The sequence below is a fragment of the Oreochromis aureus genome, linkage group 17 (assembly GCF_013358895.1).
Source record: "Oreochromis aureus strain Israel breed Guangdong linkage group 17, ZZ_aureus, whole genome shotgun sequence".
NCBI lineage: Eukaryota > Metazoa > Chordata > Actinopteri > Cichliformes > Cichlidae > Oreochromis > Oreochromis aureus.
Window position 1 is genome coordinate 18,414,942 of NC_052958.1, and position 21,055 is coordinate 18,435,996.

The following is a 21,055-nucleotide window of genomic DNA, read 5'->3' on the forward strand; positions in this document are numbered from 1 at the left end:
AGCAGACGGCAGGAGAGACAGAAAGAAAGAGGAGGAGGGCTCCTCTTCTTCTCTCCTTCATTCTTGCTCCGTCTGGCCAGCTTTTGTTCGCCACTCTGGAGTTATATATCATGTACACGATGCATGAAGTTCACCTTGTCAGAAAAAAGCAACACAACCCTGCTGCCGTCGGTCACTGTGTGTGTGTGTGTGTGAGTGAGAGAGAGAGATAGAGAGTATGTGTGTGTGTGTGTCCAGGGTTTGGCCGATTATGGAATGCATAATACTGCTCAGGTGTTAGGCAAACCTGTCATCACCCCCATTGCTGAGATTGCACATGACCCTTTTGATTCCACCTTTATTTTACACTTACCTTTTTCCTTTTTCTTTTCCTCAGCTCTCTTTGACTGCGGCTACATGCATGTAATCTGTGTTGATAGAAAGCTCCGGAGAGATCTGCACAGCCCTCCCCGAGCTGATGAAGAACTACCTCTGCCAGGCTTTGCCCAGAGTTAACCTGATGCACAGGAGACCAGCCCACCGCACAGAGCCTCTCATCTCCATTCAAAAGTAGCCTGAATTCTTCTTCACACTTATCCTTGCATTTTTCCAGCCAATCTTTGGAAAAAAAAGATTTCATTTTGTAATCTGAAAGTCGTCTCTTGGTAGATTTAAAAGACATAAGGATGAAAGAGAGGGCTTTAAAATCTGCCCCCCATCCAGACAAGGTGTGAATTCGAACATCACAATGTACCTGAAACACAAAGACTGCATTTTCCACATTCAAACTACAGCAAAAAGGACGGAGCATTGTTATGTCAGGTGTGACCAGACAAACATTATCAACGATCATATTTTCTGGGAATACAGAAAGTGTCTTGAGGCACAGCTCTACTGGGTTGTGTGTATTTTCCCAGTAAAATGAGGTTTCTGAGTGAAATTATGGTTTCATCCATGAAACAATGAAGCTCAATTCATAACATCACATGTGACATTAAGTATTTAAGCTTGCAGACTGGTAGAAAATTTACAAATAAACTAAGCACAGCTACAATTGTGGTAACTTATCACCCAACACTACCAACCTTGGTTAGCAGGTCTGTGTGTTTCACTTAGTTCATTCAACAAAACAGGAGCGTAACTATAAAGTTGATCCTTTTAACAGGAGTATCCACGGTAGTGCTGTGTAAGACTGTAACATATGGTATCAAACCAATACCTTGTAAATACATGGGCCAGTATTGCAGATACCAGTATTGATACTTTCATCTTACAAAGGCAGCTTGTAAAGGGCAGAGCAGTGTGTCATGATTTATGAGATGAGTCTTTATCATTTTGCCAAATAAATCCTTGTTTTTCTTTACTTTCCACAATGATTAGAAAAATACAACAAGACACCTTTCAGCTTTTCGAGTTTTTTGGAGACCTGGAATATAAGTGTGCCTGGCTCCAAAGCACTTTGGGCCAACTTCTGTTGTTTAAATACAACATGGGCTATAAATAAAATAGACGTGATAGTCGACACAAAAAGGTTTTTCATAGTGCGTGTTTGTAGTATGTTTTTTCATTTACCAAAAATTCTTTAACACATGTCAGTGGGCTGCATACTGCACTTAGAGTATAGAAACAAAATAAGTATTGTAAGTATGTGATAAACCAGGTAACATCTAACAACATCATGTGTGATGATTCATGCTAACTGCGAGCCCAAAGTACAGCTTAGGTGTGAGGTTTGGAGTCGTGCCAGTTTTCTACAGTGTTTGAGACATCTGGTTTAGACTGGTGAAAGCTCTTTGTCTACAAAGAGGGTGCAAGTGTGAGCAGCATATTAGCAAAGCAGACGCAGCAGGAGTTACAGAATATGAACGGCAGCTCACAGTTTTCAAAAGCTAAGGTTCAAGTCCCACAACACAATCACTGTAGTCAAAGCAGGAGTGCATCTGCTTCATCAGACGCTTGTGAGAGACATGACTGATGTATTTTGTATGTACCCTATAAACTGCCTTAATAAGCACAGTACAGCAGGTGTTTTAGGCTATTGCATGTTTTTTTCCTCTTCTAGCACCCTTAGGCCAACTCAATATTTCTGTTTTGGTGGTTGTAATAGTTTAACACAAGGCAATAATTTTACCCAAATACAGCTGATTCTAAGTCATGTTGACAGAACACCAAGACTTACAGCGAATCTTGGACTGTGCCACCAGTCCAAGCAAGAGTTTCCAAAATTAAAAGGCTGCAAGACAGATACAGAGCTGTCATTCCTCCTGCCAGACCTGCAAGTAACTCGAGCTATCCTGCCATGTCCTGGTATGCTGAGGTAGCTTGACATTTGGCTGTATTAGAAAAGTTGTCAGTTTGCTAGTTTTTGATCATAAGTCAAGATAGCACATTTTGACAAAGGTTTAATCACTTGCTAAAACCTGCTAGACACACTCAAGGACAAATAGGAGAATTCGAGAGATCTTTCTACATCGCAGCTTGGAGCAAAGTTATTCCAAATCCAACAATTAGACTTCTTCAATGAATGTGTGGGTTAAAGTTGTTTTAGCGCTAATAAAAGCTAAGCAAATTGCTTTACGCTTTTTCATCAAGGAATTAAACTGAGTGCAGACATCTGAGGAGCACTCAGCCTCACCATCTAGTCCCTCACAGTATTAACATGCACTCACAAACCCGCGTTACGCAAGTACAGTGAGTAACCGCACAAACAAACTGACAATAACACCGCCAATTCTCCTTCAGAAATCTAGCCACCAAGGCCCGCCTTTCAGATGGAAATATGTTTGTGTGTCATCCTGGCGCACAAAAGGGGAGGGAGGTGGGAGTGTGAGAGTGGGGGTCCGACTAGTGATTACCTCTTAAATACATATAGATGCGGGCCCTTTGAATGGCTGCCTATTGAGTGGGAGATTGGGTTAAATTAGATGTTAATCAGTTCCGTTCTCCTGTTGGTGAACCGATAAGAGCTTCAGGACCACCCCTCCACGAGATATACACTAAAAAAAAAAAAAAAAAAAGCATGCACACGCGCAAACACACACTCACGCACACCTCTTTCCCCTTTTTTATGGTAATGCAGGGAGTGCGCCTCCCCATTTAGATTTTTGACTCACTCTCTCCGTCCCTTAGAGAAATGCCGATCGTTCACTCACTGCATTTAATAACAAAGAGGAAGAGGGAGATAAGTTGTGCAGCTCAGACTGAAAGCAGCCTAGAAACACATTTACTTTTTTTCACCGGGGTTGAAATAGCCCAAGTTAAACCCGTATAGGGGGAGAGAAGGGAGGGGAATGAAAAAAAAAAAATCATAACCAACTCCCTCTCTTTCAAAAGGGAAAATAAGACGGCAGTGAAAAGTGTTGTATGAAATCCTTCAACTTCTGAAAGACTCACGGACATAGATGATTGTGCACTGGGATCCTGTTGCCTCATTCAAGGCACAATCGAGAGCTTTTGCCCAGAGATGACATATTTATGTATTGGGACGAATAAGCATAATCTAACTATATTGTGTACCGTTCAACTGAATATAAAGTCATTATATTAGTCTCCAAATATGGGTGTGGCCTGCTGGAATCACTGCAGATATGGATGTGGGATTATGAGACATCATTACACCACTGAGATGAACTAAAAGTGTGTTCATTCTGAGGCACAATAGCCACAAATATTCTTGTGTCTGCAAAGGAATTACGCTATTTTTTTCCCTTTTGCACACTTTACACTTCATATATTATCATTTATTTCAGAAAAGAAGCTGTCTAATTGTGGCAGTGAACGTCAGACGTCTCTGAAATTGTAATGTTTTTACCGCTTTGTGTGCAATGATGCCATATCAGATGGAAAAAAAATGAAGAACAAAATTACAAGCATTATTGGAAGTTCCACTGGAGGATTTTTGCCCAGATAGCAGATGGTTACATGTGCGGTGGGAAAGAGATACCGACTTGAAAGGTTTCTGCTGGTCTTTTAAGGTGACTGTTGCAACATACTGTACAGCATGTGTGCGAAACATCAGATGAAACAGTGTGTGAAAACACAGGTGCGGGACAAAAGTCAACGAACCCAGCACCCCCTCACTTTAAGCTGCTGCATCTTGTGTTTTACCATCAATAAATCATCACCGCATCACCTCTTAGACACGAGTGCACTTACTGTACACAAATAAGACAGTTTCCAAAAAGATTAACAGACAAAAAACGGAACTTTTCTTTAAACTTTGGTCATAATATATTGCCTAATGGAACAAAACCAACAGTAGATCTGCAGGAGCAGAAGATTTAAATTATAAAATACATTGTGATTAAAAAGAAATCTTAAAATGTCACAAGTCTGGAGCTTTTTTTCTCCTCAGAATGTGTAAAGGGTAAGGCTTACTAAGGAAGAAAAACAAAAACCTCCAGAGACTCAAAAATTCAGATAATTATGGCAATCGGTTACTCAACATTCAATCAAAATTTCTGGAAGCTCTGACACTAAAAAAGTGAAAAATAATTTGCAACTGAAAATAATGCACATACTCAAATATTCTGCTTAAGTAAAGTAAAAGTACTTGACTATTGCAAATACATCATATTTTTCCTAAGAAATACTGGATTTTTTACACTGCACACATTTACTGCCAACGAAGATTTTACATACACAAATAATACAATATTTTTGATGTATATAATACCCTCTTACAGCCTAAGCAAATAAACAGCACATGCCATATAAAGTCATGAAATTAGTAAAGCTACGTGAAAAGTCAATTCCAGTTCCTTCGAGCTAATGTATCGTACTGCATTTATATACATGTAGGTCACTTGATAGCAAATTATGTTGTGCTGTTAACACTTCACCTTCACTGCACTGTGTTGTCGTTAGTTACACTGAGGTGACAGATATGAATCGTTGCTGCTCTGCCGCTCAAAATTTTAAGAATCACGAGCTCTTATTTCGTCACAATTAACAAGACTAATGTGAAAATAACCTATCAAAGCTCGCTCAGTGTTTACCATCAAGATTCATGCTGTGTGTGCGTGTGTGCTTTTCCCCTCCGCCGGCTCTTTTCTCCATGACTTATGCACTGCAGTTTGACTGTTTCAGGTCAGAGGAAAACAGATAAGAAGAAGTGATTTTTCTTACCTTGGTCACATCCCCCCCCCCCAACCCCCTTACCATCAACACCACCATCCTTCCCCCTCTCACAGCCTTCAGACTTACAGAGTGACAGACCTCCAGCGTAAGCCTTTATTTACATTAGCCGTAATACTACAGGTGATCAAAACAACATGGTCGTCTCCCACGATTAGCCCGCTAAACGCTAGATGTGTTATGACAAGCTTACTCCCACTCCCACACACACACACACACACACACACGCACGCACACACAAACACGCACTTATCCACTATCTCAGTGCAGGCCAAGGCGTTATCTGGAAATGTATTTATGCACGTCGTGGGCATCTGAAAATAATATAAAAACGTTTTTGAAAATCACATTTATCTCCACGGCTAATTATAACTGAATTTTAGTCTTGCTTTCACTCAGAATCACAGATGTACCCAAGTTGATTTCATGTGAGTCATTTAAGCTCCTTATTTCATCTAGGTTTAATGTTTTTTTTTCCGTAAGTGTGATCCATACTAATGGCAGAATCAGACGAAAGAAAAGAAAATACGATGGCTATCTTATTTTCTTCTAGGGACAGAATAAGACGACTGATCGGTTTGTAATAATCCAGCGAGTTTGTAAAACATAAATGCCATTTTTTAATGTTTCGCTAAGAAAAATAAAAAGAGAGAATGACTGAAATTAAAAGAAAAAAAAAAGGACCCAATAAAAGGAAGACACTTCTGAAGCTCTTATGACAAGATACCGAATTTCAATTTGAGTTTGCGGAGGCGTGGAGGAGAAAGGCGGTGTTGTGAGCCTTTGATACCCTGCCGAAGAGAGTCCTTCCCCAGCTGTGTTGGCTAATTTGTTCCCTCGGTCCTATCTCGCCCCCCTCCCAGTCTCCGTTTAGCATTATTAATCAAATTACACCCACTAAACTTTTTTCTTGCGTTATTGAAATTGTCTTCCCCCCCTCTTTTTTTTCTCTCTCCTACTTTCTTCTTCAGCATGTTCTCTCTCTCTCTGCCAGTTAAGGGCAGGCTGGGAAGGAGTGAAAAGCAGATGACTTGTCATTCAGAAACAGTGGCATCAGGTTAATGATTTAATTTTTTCAATTAAGATAAAGTAACACTTTCCCTCCTGACCTGCGGGGCAGCACTGAACATCAAAGCACCACTGCTCTTAATTGTTTTTGTACTCAAGAATAAAATTTCAAAAGAGTTTGCATGCATTTGTGCCAGTGTGCGTTAGCGTGTTAAGACGCGCACACACACACACACACACACACACACGTTAATGCGCTTTCAAGTTATCGGGCCCAAACGGTGGCCCGATCGCTGGAATCCTGCCTTTCCCACCTCAGTATTAGCCTATGATATGCCAGTTACACCAGTGCTCCCAGCTCTCGACTCCCCCAGAGCGACTCCTGCACGTACAGGATGGCAGCCTTTAAAGTTCAAAGTTGAAACCCAAATGTTCAATTAAAAGCGACACTTAAAGCCGTTTATGCGTCTGGCTATCAAACCGCAGCATCTTCTGCCCCCTGCTCCGAGCTTTGTCTTTGCTGCCTCCAAGTTAGGGCTACTCTCGTGTATGAAATTACCTTTCTGCCACATGAAAGTCATTAGGAAAACCATTTGAATATGCTAATTCTGAGTAGATTAAAAGCTGCTGATGAGTGCGGATGGAAAGAAGCAGTGCATGGTTAGCATGCAGACACAATTCATGCATTATTTTTGTTTGAGTGTTTAAATGACAGCAATGGGAAAGAAGTGGAGGAAATATACATAATCGACTGAGAATGCCATATTTAATTTTATGTTTTCTAAACTATTTTAAACTAATGGAATTCATTTATCCGCCTGAGCCCAACTTTATCACTAATGCAAACTCTTACAGCCTATTGTAAAGTGGGGTTATTTTAATGGATGCATTCTGATAAATTCCCTACAACAGCCAAACCACAGTGGCCACAATAATGTTGTGATCATTGTCCGATCACTAGTGATGCAGCAATATACAGGAGCACTGAGTCCGGAGGTATGGCTGCTGTTAAAGATGATCTGTATGTTCTGCAGGGAGTAGTCAGTCTCAGCTCTCTCGGTGTGTAGCCTAGCATTGCCCCCTACTGAAACCTGACTCCTTCATCCACTCTCCGCTGCTCTTTCACTGCTTTTTTCCCCCCCTCCTCTCATGGTTTTCGTTTCCACTCTGTTTTGCTCCCGTCTTTGCCGTTTATCATGGGATGATTAATATATGGATTTTCACATCAGGAACAAGAAGGCTTGGATATGGACGGGAAAAAGGAAAGCAAATTGGAGGGATTTTTCTATGTCAAGTCCAAGTGTGGGATAGTTTCTTCCAAAGTTCACAGAGCAAACAGAGGAGAGACATGTACATTTTCTCCTCTTTTTCATTTTGTGACACACACTTGTACATGTGCGCGCACCCACACACACACAGAGTTTCTGCAGAAATCCAGTGTTGAAATTTTTGCCAGGGAGTGCCAGACTGAAAGAAGTGTTGACAGGTCCTAGCCTTGTCACTACCTTTCTCACCCTCTTCTACTTACAGACATTACTAACACAGGACAACCCAGTTTAATCTGTTAGCTTCAGCAGTGTTTAGGGCAGGCAGCGCTCTACTTTCCCTCATTCTTAACTCTAGATTCTAATTTCAGTCTTTGAATCTAGATTTAGAACAAAACTGTTAACTATTTCAACTGATTCTGTTCGTGTATTCCTCCTCAGCGGCCTCATCGTCGATGAATCCTTGACATACAACTTCATGAGATGATGTGTGAATATGTGTGCTGCCGGTGCCTGGGCAGCTCCCAGGGCTGTGGGGAGGCAGTGGCTGCTGCTGGTTAAATCCTCAAAGTGGCCTGGCCGCTCCTTGCCAAAGCTGCCCGCCTCAGTCCAGAAGTAATCCACAGCAAATTCCTTCAGCCTCAGTATCACAGGCCCGCGCTGTGGAAAGACGTGCTGCCAGGGGACTCGGGTCGTGCACGGGTGCGCGCGCGTAGTCATCTTTCAGATTCGGAGCACGGACAGCGTGACAGGGTGAATGTTTTGTGCATGTCGTATGTATGGTGTTGCGTGTGCTCGCATGCTGATGCGCATGTGTGCTCGGTTGTGTGCGCTTGTGTGTGCTTTTCAGTGTGTAGGGAGACAACGCCGCTGCAGCCGGAGCCCAGCCAGCTGACATTCAGACTGGCTTTCTTGCCTCTCTTCCTGGCTGCTCTCCCAGCCAGCGGTTTGTTGGCGGCCCAGGAGAAGGAGAAGGCACTCCATTTGCCTGGTTAAACATCCCCGTGTGCTCGTCCCCCGGTGATGAAACATTTGTTTCTTTATGGGGGGTTAACAGACAAGGAGGCATAGAGGAGAGGGGGGGGAGATCTGTTCAAAAACTGTTATAGAACTGTTACAGATTTGTAAGAAGCATACAGGTTGGCCAGCACTCTCCTGGTTTTTCTTCTTCTTTTCTTTTTCCTTGCTCCCTCTTGGTCACCTGTAACACAATTCCATTTCCCCCCTCTCCAAACAGCTCATCGTGTCTGTCTGAGCGTCCAATCAGTCTGCAGGAACTGAGTCCAATCAGTCTGCAGGAACTGATACAAAACTCATCAGACTGTTACTAGAAGGCGTCTGATGTGCTGAGACCTGCATATAAAGTTTACTTTCTAGTCATGCTTGTTCATGTAATAGAGACAAAACCTTTTTGAAGTGTTCTGCAGTGCAATAAAAGCAAATGCGCTTTGGTTGTAACCCATTAAAAAGACATAACGTTCCAAATTGATACGATTGCTCCTGCAGGAACTAATCTGAAAATCCCCGCCTGACCTCACCCATGATGCCAGCTCATCACTATTTTCCTCCTTTCCTCGAGTGACTCTGGTGTGTTTGTCGTGTTGAGCACCTCTTGAGTTCTTCCTCATCAGCAGCGCACAATTCAAAGGATTTACGAGCCTCGGCCTTCGCTCCTGAGACGGTGGTCATTTGTCCTGCAGTGCCTGGTTTCATCCAATAGCAACAGAGAACAGGTTTCCAACTTGGTCTCCCATCATGAAGTGAAACCACTTTGTTGGAGCAGAAAGGCAGAGTACAATGTAATAAAGTGAACGCTGACATTTAATGAGTTGTCAGTGTTTTCCTTCTCTTCCCCTCTCTGTTGGACTTAAGCCGTTTGGTGGGAAATCTTTGAAGTTACAAACAAGCAACCTGGACATTATTGAATCCTATTTAGAAGGGCCCGGATTGAGGAAGCCTTAAAGACAGGCAGGAAAGCAACGCTCAGGCTTCTGTGCCTTTTAATGTTCACAGCATCCCACAGCCTTTCATGTCCATGCTATCTGGAATTAATTGCTTTTTCAAAGTCGGTGTGTTCGTTTTGGTGTGCACGGGAGAACACGTGTGTATGTTTGATTGCGAGTGTGCACATTTTTCTGCATTTGTTTACACTCTTTTTGGCGCATGGATATGTTTTTATGCTCTTGTGTCTCTTTGCCGCTTTTATCGTGCCTCCAGATCACATTTGGTGATCCGCCGGATATTTTGGATATTTGAATGTGCTTTCTCTGGGTATGTATTTATTTTTCAATTTTGGAATTTGGATTTTCTTGTTTTACATTTTCAAAATAAATTGAGGTTAATTAACTTAAACGGACCCTACCTCTAATGCTTTCAGAAAAAGAGACGTCCACATGAAATAGCAGATTAAATAAAGATGTGTTTACTCATTAAAAAATACACAGCTGATGTTGCAGGCTAGCCGAGGCTAAGGTGTCTCAGAAGAATCGGGTCAGGAGTTTGTCTGAAGCTGTACTCCCAAAAGTAGCACTAAACTGCAGATAATCCTTGTTTTCACTACTCAAAATACCCATTTGGTTCAGGCGAGAGTGTTGTTCGGGTTGAGCATGCAGGAGACAGGTCAGATGGTGGCTCCTTGTTCATGTGAATCCACTAATTTCCTGCATATTCTCACATGACTGTATCTGGGCATAACAAGGATGTAAACCACAGATACGGCAGGCTAAAGAAGTCAGATTACTGGGTATTCATGCATTAGCAGGAAATCTATGCCATAGCCACATCGCAATGGCAAACCCCTCTGAAACCCTGTGCTGTAACCTGACATGCACCTCCCTAGAAATGTACGTCAGGTCAATGCAGTCCACAGCTACCATGGTTGGACTTGAAAATGACGAGAACTACTTTTTTTTAAAATGTTTTTTTTAAATAAAGTTTGTGAGCAGAAGACGTATGAAGCTAAGGTACTATCCAGTAGTGTCTCAATAATCTCCTCACAGACTCCCCTAATTCCTCAGCTGTTGTGTTTTCACACCTGAGCCTAATTACATTGATTACAGCTCAACCTGGGACCCCATCAGTTAGTCTGCTGCCTCGGCCTCTGGGGATTACAGCCAATATTTCAATGTAACTGGAGGACACCGTGGCCGTGACTTCTTGTGCTGTCCTCCAGTCGTTGTTTAGAAAGCAAACGGAAAGCTACTTTATCGTCAGACTATAGCCGATGCTTTCATGATCTCCTATCTGCAAATGAAATCTCTCTTTGCTGTAACCATCTGCTGCTTACTTGTATGCAACCAAACCGTGCTTAAACATGATTTGTCTATAGAACTTGGACAACATGAGGGCCACAAACCAAAACCAGACAGCTTCCTGAGAAGTTTGCGAAACTGCTGCGCATACACCTCAGAGTCAGTGTGTTTGAAACTTCAGGACACTGCAATGACAATACCGATCAATACAGCTTAACCACACAAGTCAGTGATTCTTAATGAAAACCAAAGTATTTCAGAAGAGTTTAGAAATATAACCCAGTGTCAATCAAAACACCGGATAAAGTTTAAGTTATAGGATTAGATATATCACAGTTAAGGTTGTGGCAACCTGCAGGTGTTGGTTACATCAGTTTCAGGTGGTTCACACATGGTTTTGCAAGTTGAGTAGTGTAGATCTGCACCATGCTGACCGGTGTGCATCATTGCAGTGCAATGTGTGAGGGAAAGAGATTCAGACATTTTCTTGCGGTCTGATGATGAATAAAAATCAGACACATGTTTTTCTCAAGTCACTTTGTGGTCTTGATTGCTACCTACGTTTAGGAGCTCAACAAATGTTGTTTAGGACAGCAAAGCTCTTTTCCCATTCCTGCATTTAATGTAAATCACTAAATCCTTTCAACTTTCCATTTAAATCGTTAGGACAGAATGCAGCCGGAATGACCACAGCACTTCGTGACAGTCCCCTTGGGAGGCATAGTCAGCAATCAAAAGTCAAAGGAGGCTAAAAAGAGAACAACGTCAACCCAAACAGAGTCTGGTGAGAACCAGAAAACCTTCCATCACTCCCTCAGACGCTCCATTTTCACCATTTTTGTATAAAATGTCAGCTAATGCAGTGTGGAGCGGCGCCAGCAGTGTGTATGGCTGTACGGTGGTACTGTCGGTAATGTGTTTATATAACATCCCTCACATTCCAGCCTAAGAGCCTTCAACTCTCCCAAGTTCATTGAAGCAGGACACACACACTAAAGTCTGAGCACTTGTGCACAGACAACGCCACGGAGCACACGCAAACACATTTTAAAGCCATCTATGTGCGTGTTCCCAGACACGGGCAAACGCACACACACACACACTCCCATTCTCAAATATCCATTGTGGCATTACAGAGGGGATCCCAACACGCAACGGCAGCGCTCTGGGCTGCAGAGGACGGAGAAGTTTAGGTTCTGAAGACATCCATCATCAGCAGGCAGGCCGTCAAAGCCCAGTGCTTAGGGCCCCTTTCTCTGATGCCATTACTGCATTACTGTTCCTCTGCTAGCACTGTCACTGAAGGGCAGCAGAGAAAGGAAGGCTACAGCAGTGTTAAAGAGATTTACTCTGAGCGGGATGAAACATGGAGGGCGAGTTGAGTTAAACTGGTGCGATTTATTTATCCAGCGTGTGCGAATATTAGCCTGCTGCTCAGTCAGTTTTTACTAGTGTTTTATTCCAGATTATTTCTAGTGTAGTATTTGTCTATGCATGTATGAAAAAAAGGAGTGTATCATTTTCAGTCCTATTAGTTTTTATAAATTTGTGTCTTCACTGATCTTCACTGACACTCAGCAGCATAGATGAAAGGAAGGCCTGTTTACACACTTTTCTTTGGTCTGAATTCAGCAGTAATTTAAGCTGATTTAAACTTACAACTGCAGTCGGGGTAAAAACTAATTTGAAAATAAACAGCTCTTCTTCTGCAGCTCTCCCCTCAGTGTTCGAAGCCCCTCCCACCACACCACCGCTAGCACAAGCACATGCTTCATGCTTGCTGAGAGTGAGTCTGAATTCAAACCCCACTCTCCCAGGTAAAGCCTCCCAGGTGAAAGCCTTTTGCTTAGGCTACTGTGCCCAAAAAATTATGGACTCATTGTGATTCAGTGATTGGCCAAAGTCTCTGCCACAGGCTGGATTTTCTAAACAGCAGAGTGCACAAGAGGTGCAGAAGTCTAGTTCCCTGTCGTACCTCTAGAATTACAATAAAATACAAACTTACGCATTTTTTTTGTCAGGTGAGGTCAAAACATATTTTGCTCACCTTGCTTCCACCTTTACCAAATGTTTTAATAGGGTAAATGGACTGGTTCTTTTCTAACTCATCTCATTCACACATACCCTTTATTCTATTCTACTTTCTATCTAACATTCACTGTCCAGTGCATGCATCGGGATCAGCCAGGGGTCGAACCGCCAACCTTGTGATTAGTGGATGAACCGCTCTACCTCTTTCTTTCTCTGTCAGTTAATTAGAAACACTTAACTAATTTTGTCACCAATTTACTTGAAATATAGTCTTGTCATGTTGGACAATGTCAGTTAAGATTCCCTCTAACATGTCTTAAATGCTTGGTGGTTGGTGTTGCCTTTCAGAAACATCTTTCAGCACCCCGCATATTTTACATACAGTATACAGGATGCTTTTCATTTAACTGTTTTGTAGTGAGTAGATTGTCAAACCACTACAACATTGACTGCTTAGCACCAAAGATGGAATGGATGAGAAAAAAACAAGAGAAGTGTTGCAACTTTTGCCACTTTAATGTCGAATAAACCCCGCCAGCAAAAGCAACATAATAGGGCAGTTGTTCATCGTACACATCACATCTACAGCGCCTCATTCTCTGTTTTCTCCGAGGTTCCCAGTAGTGCACAGACCCGTGTAAACAAAGCCTTTGATGGCATGTCTGCCAGAGAGGTGTGGAGCCGAGCTGGATTGAGAGCCACGGCTCTTTGTGGTACTGCCAGGCTCCGACACTCTTTGCCGTCCTGCCAAGTTCTCCTGCCGAAGACTCACCAGCCTTGCCTTATCCTTCCCCGCTCTCCTCCTCCTCCATGCCCGTGCTCGACTCCATCTGTTGCGCTGGAAAAGGAATTTTTTTCCGCCATTTCGCTCCCTGAGCTAAGCTAAGGGCTGCGCCGGAGGAAGGTGTCACCAAAGTCTCCAAAGTACAGGAAACGGGGAAACAACAACAACCTCCGTCACCTTCTTGGGATAATCCCTATCAAGGAATGAACTTTAACTGAAAAATGTTTATTTTTTCAATGTGTATAAATATTTTTCAATAACCTGTCGCAATTTTCTTCCACCTTAATTCCCCATTGAGCTGCGGTGGCGATAAATAAAATAGAGCGGCTGACAATGGAGGACGTCAGAGAGCGCAATGGGGTGGAGGGGATGGTGGCGAGGGTGAGTCAAAAGGCATTGAGTTCCCTCAGCCATTGTGTGTGTTGACACCCTAATCCGCCACAGCAGCCATGCAGGTGTTGTGCAGCATTCAGGTCTTTGAGGCAGCTTTCAGCGCACGCCATGGCACCTCTGTATTCACCCCGATGTCTCTACAAGGAAACAGTGGATCAGTATTTCAGCGACTCAACGTCAGCTGTCACGCAGCCTCTGTGAGAAGCACATTTACAGCACAAAGATCCCCTTAGACTGTCTTTGTGTCAGCATTGTGCCGCAGCTTCTTTCTCCTGCGCCATAATGACAACTGATTAAATCCTGGCTCACTGTTTCGAATGCTAGGTGTCAGTCGAGCAGGGCACAGGTAAGCCCCGCCGCCGCCGCAGAGAACGAGGGGAAGGAAAGAAGGGTGGAGCTCCGAAAGTAAAGTATTTCAGATGAGGGTTTATCATGCCGCCAAGGTGTCAACTACAGAGCGCGCACGCGAGAGGGGAATATGGGATAATATGTATCTGTTTATTCTATTATTCATAGTGTATCTTATTGTCACCCTGACACGCTTAGAATGCATGTCAACTGCTGGTTTGAGGTTTGTTTTTTTGCTTTCTTTTTTCTCGGATCTCTGCAAAAGCTTACAAAATGGATGTGTTTACCTTTTCCCTGAAAGCGCCGTGCTGAATACCTGTGTGTCTGAGATGAGGCTTATTAAATTTGATGAGTAAAAAATGTCTTAACGCTTTATCTCGTCTTTGTGTCGTCCCGTTGGTATCTACCTAGAGCCAGGCACTCTCCTTAGGACGCCAACAACGGCAACAAAGATAAACAGGCCGTGTTTTCCTCCTTTTACCCTCTTTTTCATGATATGTAGTCACATGCCCGTAGCCCTTGATAATTGTGGAGTCAGTCAGAAATCCTAAACAAACTCTGCGTTTGCTGTATCTGTCTGTAGGAGCGACGACAGTGAAGCGTGTTCCCGATGACAGTTTTGGATTTTTTGGCACTTCCTTCTTTCTTCTGTGGGTTAGGTGACGGATGTTTGAAGGTTTGATCTGACACTTAGCATCTGAATACGTGGAATCAAAGGAACAGGCAAATGAAAGTAAGCAGACAGGATTTATTTATGGGCAAATGGACTCCAGGAAAAAGCACCCATCTCTGTCATCCTGCTATACACTTCAATGCAATGGAATGGATATATGAAATTCGATCTATTGGTACAAAGCTTATAATCTTATATGTTTAGGCCACCTCTGTAAACCAACAACAGCTTGCAAACGAGAGGGGAAATGTGCCTGTACCCTTAACATGTCTAAGTTTGTGAAAATAATAAATGGCAGAAAACAGCGAAAAGATCATAAAAACTGACAACCCCCCCAAAAACTATATAATTTGTTTGACCTAGCTGCTTTAAAGCCAAACTTCAACTGTGTGAGAGTACAGCTGAAGCTTGGTTAGACTAGTAGACCAGTCCAACAAACAGAAAACCTTCATAATACTTTTAAAACTAAGTACAATCTAAACATTAGCCAAACAAATGTTTGCTGTTATTTTAGGAATTACTACTCACATTCCTCGGTAAATCAAAATCAAATGTTAATAGTGCTGAAATGTGTGGCACACTGCGCCATGTCTGTAAGAGTTTAGCTAACTTTAGCAGTGCCAGCAATTATACTCTTGGTCTTTTGGTAGTCTTCCAGGTTAGTGTCCACACATCGCCCACACGGGTCGCAGCAGATGGCTGCCCCTCCCTGAGCCTGCTTCTGCTGCAGGTTTCTTCCTGCTAAAAGTGAGTTTTTTTCTTCCCACTGTCACCAAAGCACTTGCTCATAGGCAGTCATATGCTTCCTGGGCTTTTCTCTGTTTCTTTAGTATTTCAGTAGAATCATTACCTATGTTATCATCTGTATGCTTTCTACCTTACTCATTTACAACTTGCATCCACAGACAGAGGACAAGACACAGGCATGTGCTCAACTACTACTACATCTAGCCCTACAAAGCCTGGTGGATATTTATAGTTTAACTAGCCCAATGCAGTTTGTGTACCTGGCTTCTTTAAGCCAAAATCAAAGTCATATGTCACAAGTAAGAAAATAAATTGCTTTCTGTCCTATGTGAATTATTTTTGATGTTTTCATTTTATTCTTTTATCTAAATCATGCTACGTGTTGCTATCAGTATTTTCTTGTAGTATTTTTTTGGCTGCTATCCTGCAGCCAAAATTGCTCGTATTAGACGTTAATAAAGATTGAGCTTTAAATAAATCAACAAATCCACCCTGTTTTTTAACTGAAGTAATATGTTCAAAATCCAATACAAGGAAATAAATCCAAACTATAAGTATGGTTGCAAGGTCAGATGACAACAAATAATAACAATGGGTTAAACATTTTGATTCAGTAAGAAATTGTTATGCAATACAAAACCACCAAAATTAAAAAAGGACAGTTCTTCAAACGTTTTTCACACTCCAGTTCCTGCAGAGACATGTGACTACATGCGCAACAACCTGAAACTGCTTAAGCTACAGAGACTTCTGATTGAAGCTTAGTTTACAGTCTTCCAGTTAAGTTTACTGTACAATCTAAGGAAAGTTGGACACAATGGACGAACAGTGAATTGGGAGACAAACTTTTTGTTATTCAAAGCTAAATCCAAGGGCATTCAGACAGAGAGACAAAGTTAACCAGAGAGAGAGAGAGAGGGAGAGCGAGATCTGTGCTGTGTCAGCAGTGTGCTTAAACCAACTCCAAAGATTAATCACAGGAAAACACATACAGCACATACACACAAGCACGCACAAACAGGCACGCACACACAGGCATATACCCACAGTTGTATATCTCACATTCCCAGCAGTTCAAAGTGTGGTTGGTTTGAAACAGATTAAAAACTGTCTATGAAGTGATGCATTGCAATTGTCATAGCAAGGGTGGGAGAGATCTTTTTTGCATAAAAATCCCCTCTTTCTTCCCACCGCTATCAGCAAAGAGATGGAGAACTCACTAATCCTGCTGTGGTCGCATTTGCATCGGTGGCAAATAAACAAAAGCACACCATTTTTCATCTCCAGCTTCTATATTAAAAGGAGATGGCGGGGGTAAGGGAGCGAGGGGAGGAGGAGATGAGGCAGAAAGGAGGGGATAAGAATGAGAGAGCGAGAGAGAGAGTGCGAGGGAGAGGGCACCCAGGCAGACCCTTTGGTGTCAGAGATATGCCTGCTGATGTTTGGTCTCGGTAAATGGAAACTACTGTGGCATGTTTGTCGCATCAGTCCGTCCTTTCTCATTCCAGGTGGAGACACGGGAGAAGAAGGGGTGATATGTGTGCCTACGGGAGGGAGGGGGTTGAAGGAGAGTAGATACAAGAAGAGCTCAGGCTGACACATGAAAGAAGCAACAAAGATGTGCAAATGCAAAGTTTGCACCGTACTTCAACAGGGAACTGAAGGAAAGGCGTGCAAGAGATCGTCTTTCGTTTGGGTAACGTAAAGTTGAGGAGCAATATGTTTTTCCCACTCATAACTCACAACTGTCCTCTGACCACCAGTGCTGCATGGGATTGCACCGGCCTGCTCTCACTTTGATGTGAGTGATAAAGACATGCCCAGAAACTGAACAGGGACCACAAGCTTCTGGTTGGGACACCCCCAAAAGCGTTATAAGATAAATCTGTAGGCTTAAAAGATGTTTATCATGGCAAAGTAATACTTGAGCTTATGAAAAACTAAACAACTCTTCATTCTTGAAGAGATTCAGAAGTATTTCAGAGCAAAAAACACAGCACCCAGTCTACACCCAGCCTACTCTCAGCGTAGGACAACAATAATGCAGCTTTTTTTTACATTTTGTTTCTGGGACATTTTTGGTTTTTTAGGCATAATTTACACAAAAAACATGAACCAAAAATGCTCAGATTAGAGCATAAATACATAAAACTGCTACTTTGTTTTCTTTACAAATAAGGTACAAAAAGTACAGAATAAAGCGTATACGTTGTTTTTTTTTTCAACATATTCTGATTATCTTATCTTATCATCACTTAGAGTGTAGCTGCTTTGCACCATCCCACAGATACTGGAGAACATGCACGCTTTTCAGTGCAGTGAGTTTCACATCGTGTGATGACAGAGCAAGTGCTCCTTCTCCCCCAGATGTTTTCTTCTTTTTCTTTTTCTTACAATCCATCAGTGGTTTTTTGTTTTTTTTTTTGGGTTGGGCAGAGATAATTTACCTTCCTGAACCATCTGCTATTATCTACTAGTAATGCTGTCAAACTAGCTGAGCCACATTTCCAGCACCTCTGTTATAAACCTTCATCAATCCTGTAACTATATGTTGAAAAGCCATTAGTCATTGAAAAAAAAATCTCTGTGAGGGGTTTAACACAGTGATTATAAGATGCCCTGCAAAATCATTTACAGAATATATCGAAATGCTAAACACAGCCTCAGCAGATCAGCGCCTCCATCTCCCCCTGTCCCTAGCATCCTTCTCTATCATACCAACCCTTTGCATGTCCTAATCTTCCTAATCTTTTAGGCCTAGCACTACCAGTACACTAACGTGTGCCCTTCACCCGTGGCTGGCTTATACACAACAATGTGAAAATAATGTATACCTCAGATGCAGATTGTACTTTAGTGTCTTATTCTGGTGCTATAATCCAACCAGTTGCTAAAGTTTCCCCAAACTTTCCCCATCAGTAGCTCGGAGACACAATTTTACATCGGTGCTTGGGTGTTTGATCACCCCTCGCTGAGAACAATTTGTCGATTGGCTGTGGTTAAACCTGCTGCGACCGTCGCCTTTTCTTCCCTCTGACCCGTGAGAAAAGAGATTAGCTATTCAAGGCAGGCAACAGAGTGACAATCGCCACATCAGATCAATATTACTTATCTCTCCTCCTCTCCCTCTCTCCCTCTCTGCATTACACTCCTGGTACAGTAATACACCTGGAGGAAGCGGCGAGTGTGTGGTGATTAGATTAGGCTTTTACTGTACTCAAGCATACACACACACTGATAAGAAAGATGCTACTCTGCCTCTCTTCCAGCTGCCGTGTGAAGTGGAGAGGATAAAGACTACAAGCCCAGGGTGTTTGAGTTAGGTGCTCACTGCAGAGGAACACTGTAAGGCTACTGGTTAGCTGTCAGACTTACAGCTCAAGTATTTTTTTTTTAAATTTTGTTTAAATCATACAAAAAAGGTAAACGTTATTGGTCTGTGTTTTCTAATATGCTTACACTGAACAATTTTAAGCAAAACTAATCCTTTGAGGGGTTTTTTAAAACTCATCAGAGATCTTAAAGAGGTCCAGTATAGTGTGATGGACATTATCGTGGTCTGAAAAACAGAACTTCTAACTAAAAAATAAATTACGTTTCTGAAAATAACTAAAGGGAGCAAACACGCTTGGAATTTGGAAGAATGGTGTCTGAAGCCGTTACTGAAGTGGTTTTACACATGCACTGCTACCCTGAGATTTTATATACGTTACCAAACAGATTTGAGAAAGCAGATATCTTAAACAATTAAACAGGTTATTTAATAGTCTTTGTTCTGACGGCTCCTGTAGTACAAAGCTGTCCAAGTAAAAGCTACATGATGACATACACAAAGATATACATGTCGAAGGAAACTGGGATGATCCTGGGGAATGTTTCATCACCAGTGACTTCCAAGATCAACACTAGAGGTGAAATACACATCAACATAGAAACTATCTAGGGCAGGGGTGGGCAATCTCAGTCCACGAGGGCCGGTGTCCCTGCAGGTTTTAGATCTCACCTTGGGTCAACACACCTGAATCACATGATTAGTTCGTTACCAGGCCTCTGGAGAACTTCAGGACATGTTGAGGAGCTAATTTAGCCATTTAAATCAGCTGTGTTGGTTCAAGGACACATCTAAAACCTGCAGGGACACCGGCCCTCGTGGACTGAGATTGCCCACCCCTGATCTAGGGAGAGTCCTGACACCATTTAGAGTTCTTCCTTAAGACTCTGGATGTTGTCGGGCTGTCCTCTGTAACACTGTGGGACAGTACCATTGGGCTGGCAAACTGGGTTGGTGCACTCCATCTTCAGGGGATCACACTCCTCAGCCTACCTGGGAACCTCTTGGCCAGGGCATTGGTGAGGAAAGTTAGTTGAACCTCAGATTTAGGAAAAAACAAGAGTTTTCATCTTGATCAAGGTCTTCAAGGAAATGCATGGGTGTGCAGGAGTTTACAATACTGGTCTACATGTGTTTTATGGAGTTCAAAAAGGCATTAAACAGTATCCCTCAGGTTGTGCCATGGAGGGTGCACTGGAATACAGGGTAGTGGAACATTGTAACGAGCTATTTGGTCTCTGTACAACTGTACTGAAAGGTTGGATAACATTTCAGATAATAAGTCAAACTTTTTTTCTTTTGCTCCTGTCACAGACTTATATATACATATATTTAAAGAATTTGTAGGTTGGATAGTGTCGAGTTTGGTGGTCTCAGGTACAAAACACCCTCAGATCCTGGGTATCAAGCATGACCTCAAAGTCTGAGGCTATATTTCTCTTCAGTTCAAGTACCTTCTTGCCTTGTTCACGATCGAAGAAAGAATGGAGTGGGACGCTGACAGATTGAATCGTGCAGTAATGCAGCTGTACAAGCGTGGTGAGGGAAAGAGACCTTACCATGAAAACAAAGCTGTCGATTTACAGGTAGAGCTACATTCTTACCCTCATCTATGGCCATGAACTGTGAAGAGTGACCGAAAAATTGACGTCACAAATATGAGAAGGTGTTTGCTTTAAAGGGTGTATAAAGTTTAAATAAACTTTGGAACTACAATGTGCAATGAAATTAAATAAAATAAAAAAAAGCTCTGCCATATATTCCAACTTCTACAAAGCTTATACATTTTAGTTTTACTGTAAAAATGTGAAAAGTTCTACTTCAAGTTCCTAAGTGTTCCTAATATGGTGTCCATTTCACTCACAATGATGAGGAAACTATGCATTTGCAAAGAACCCCAAAACTTGCATTTTCTTCAGTATGTTCTTCATTATGAATTCCCTACTATCGCTCATCTCCATTTCTGCTTTTCAAAAACGTTTGCAGTCCTGCCCTCTTCTCTGAGAGTAGGTTTTAGAGTTGTAGATGAACTGTGCGCTCCTCTTCTCAGCCTTGTAAATAATTAGAATTCCCTGGCTGTCTGCAGTGCCTGGACACTTCCATAATTAC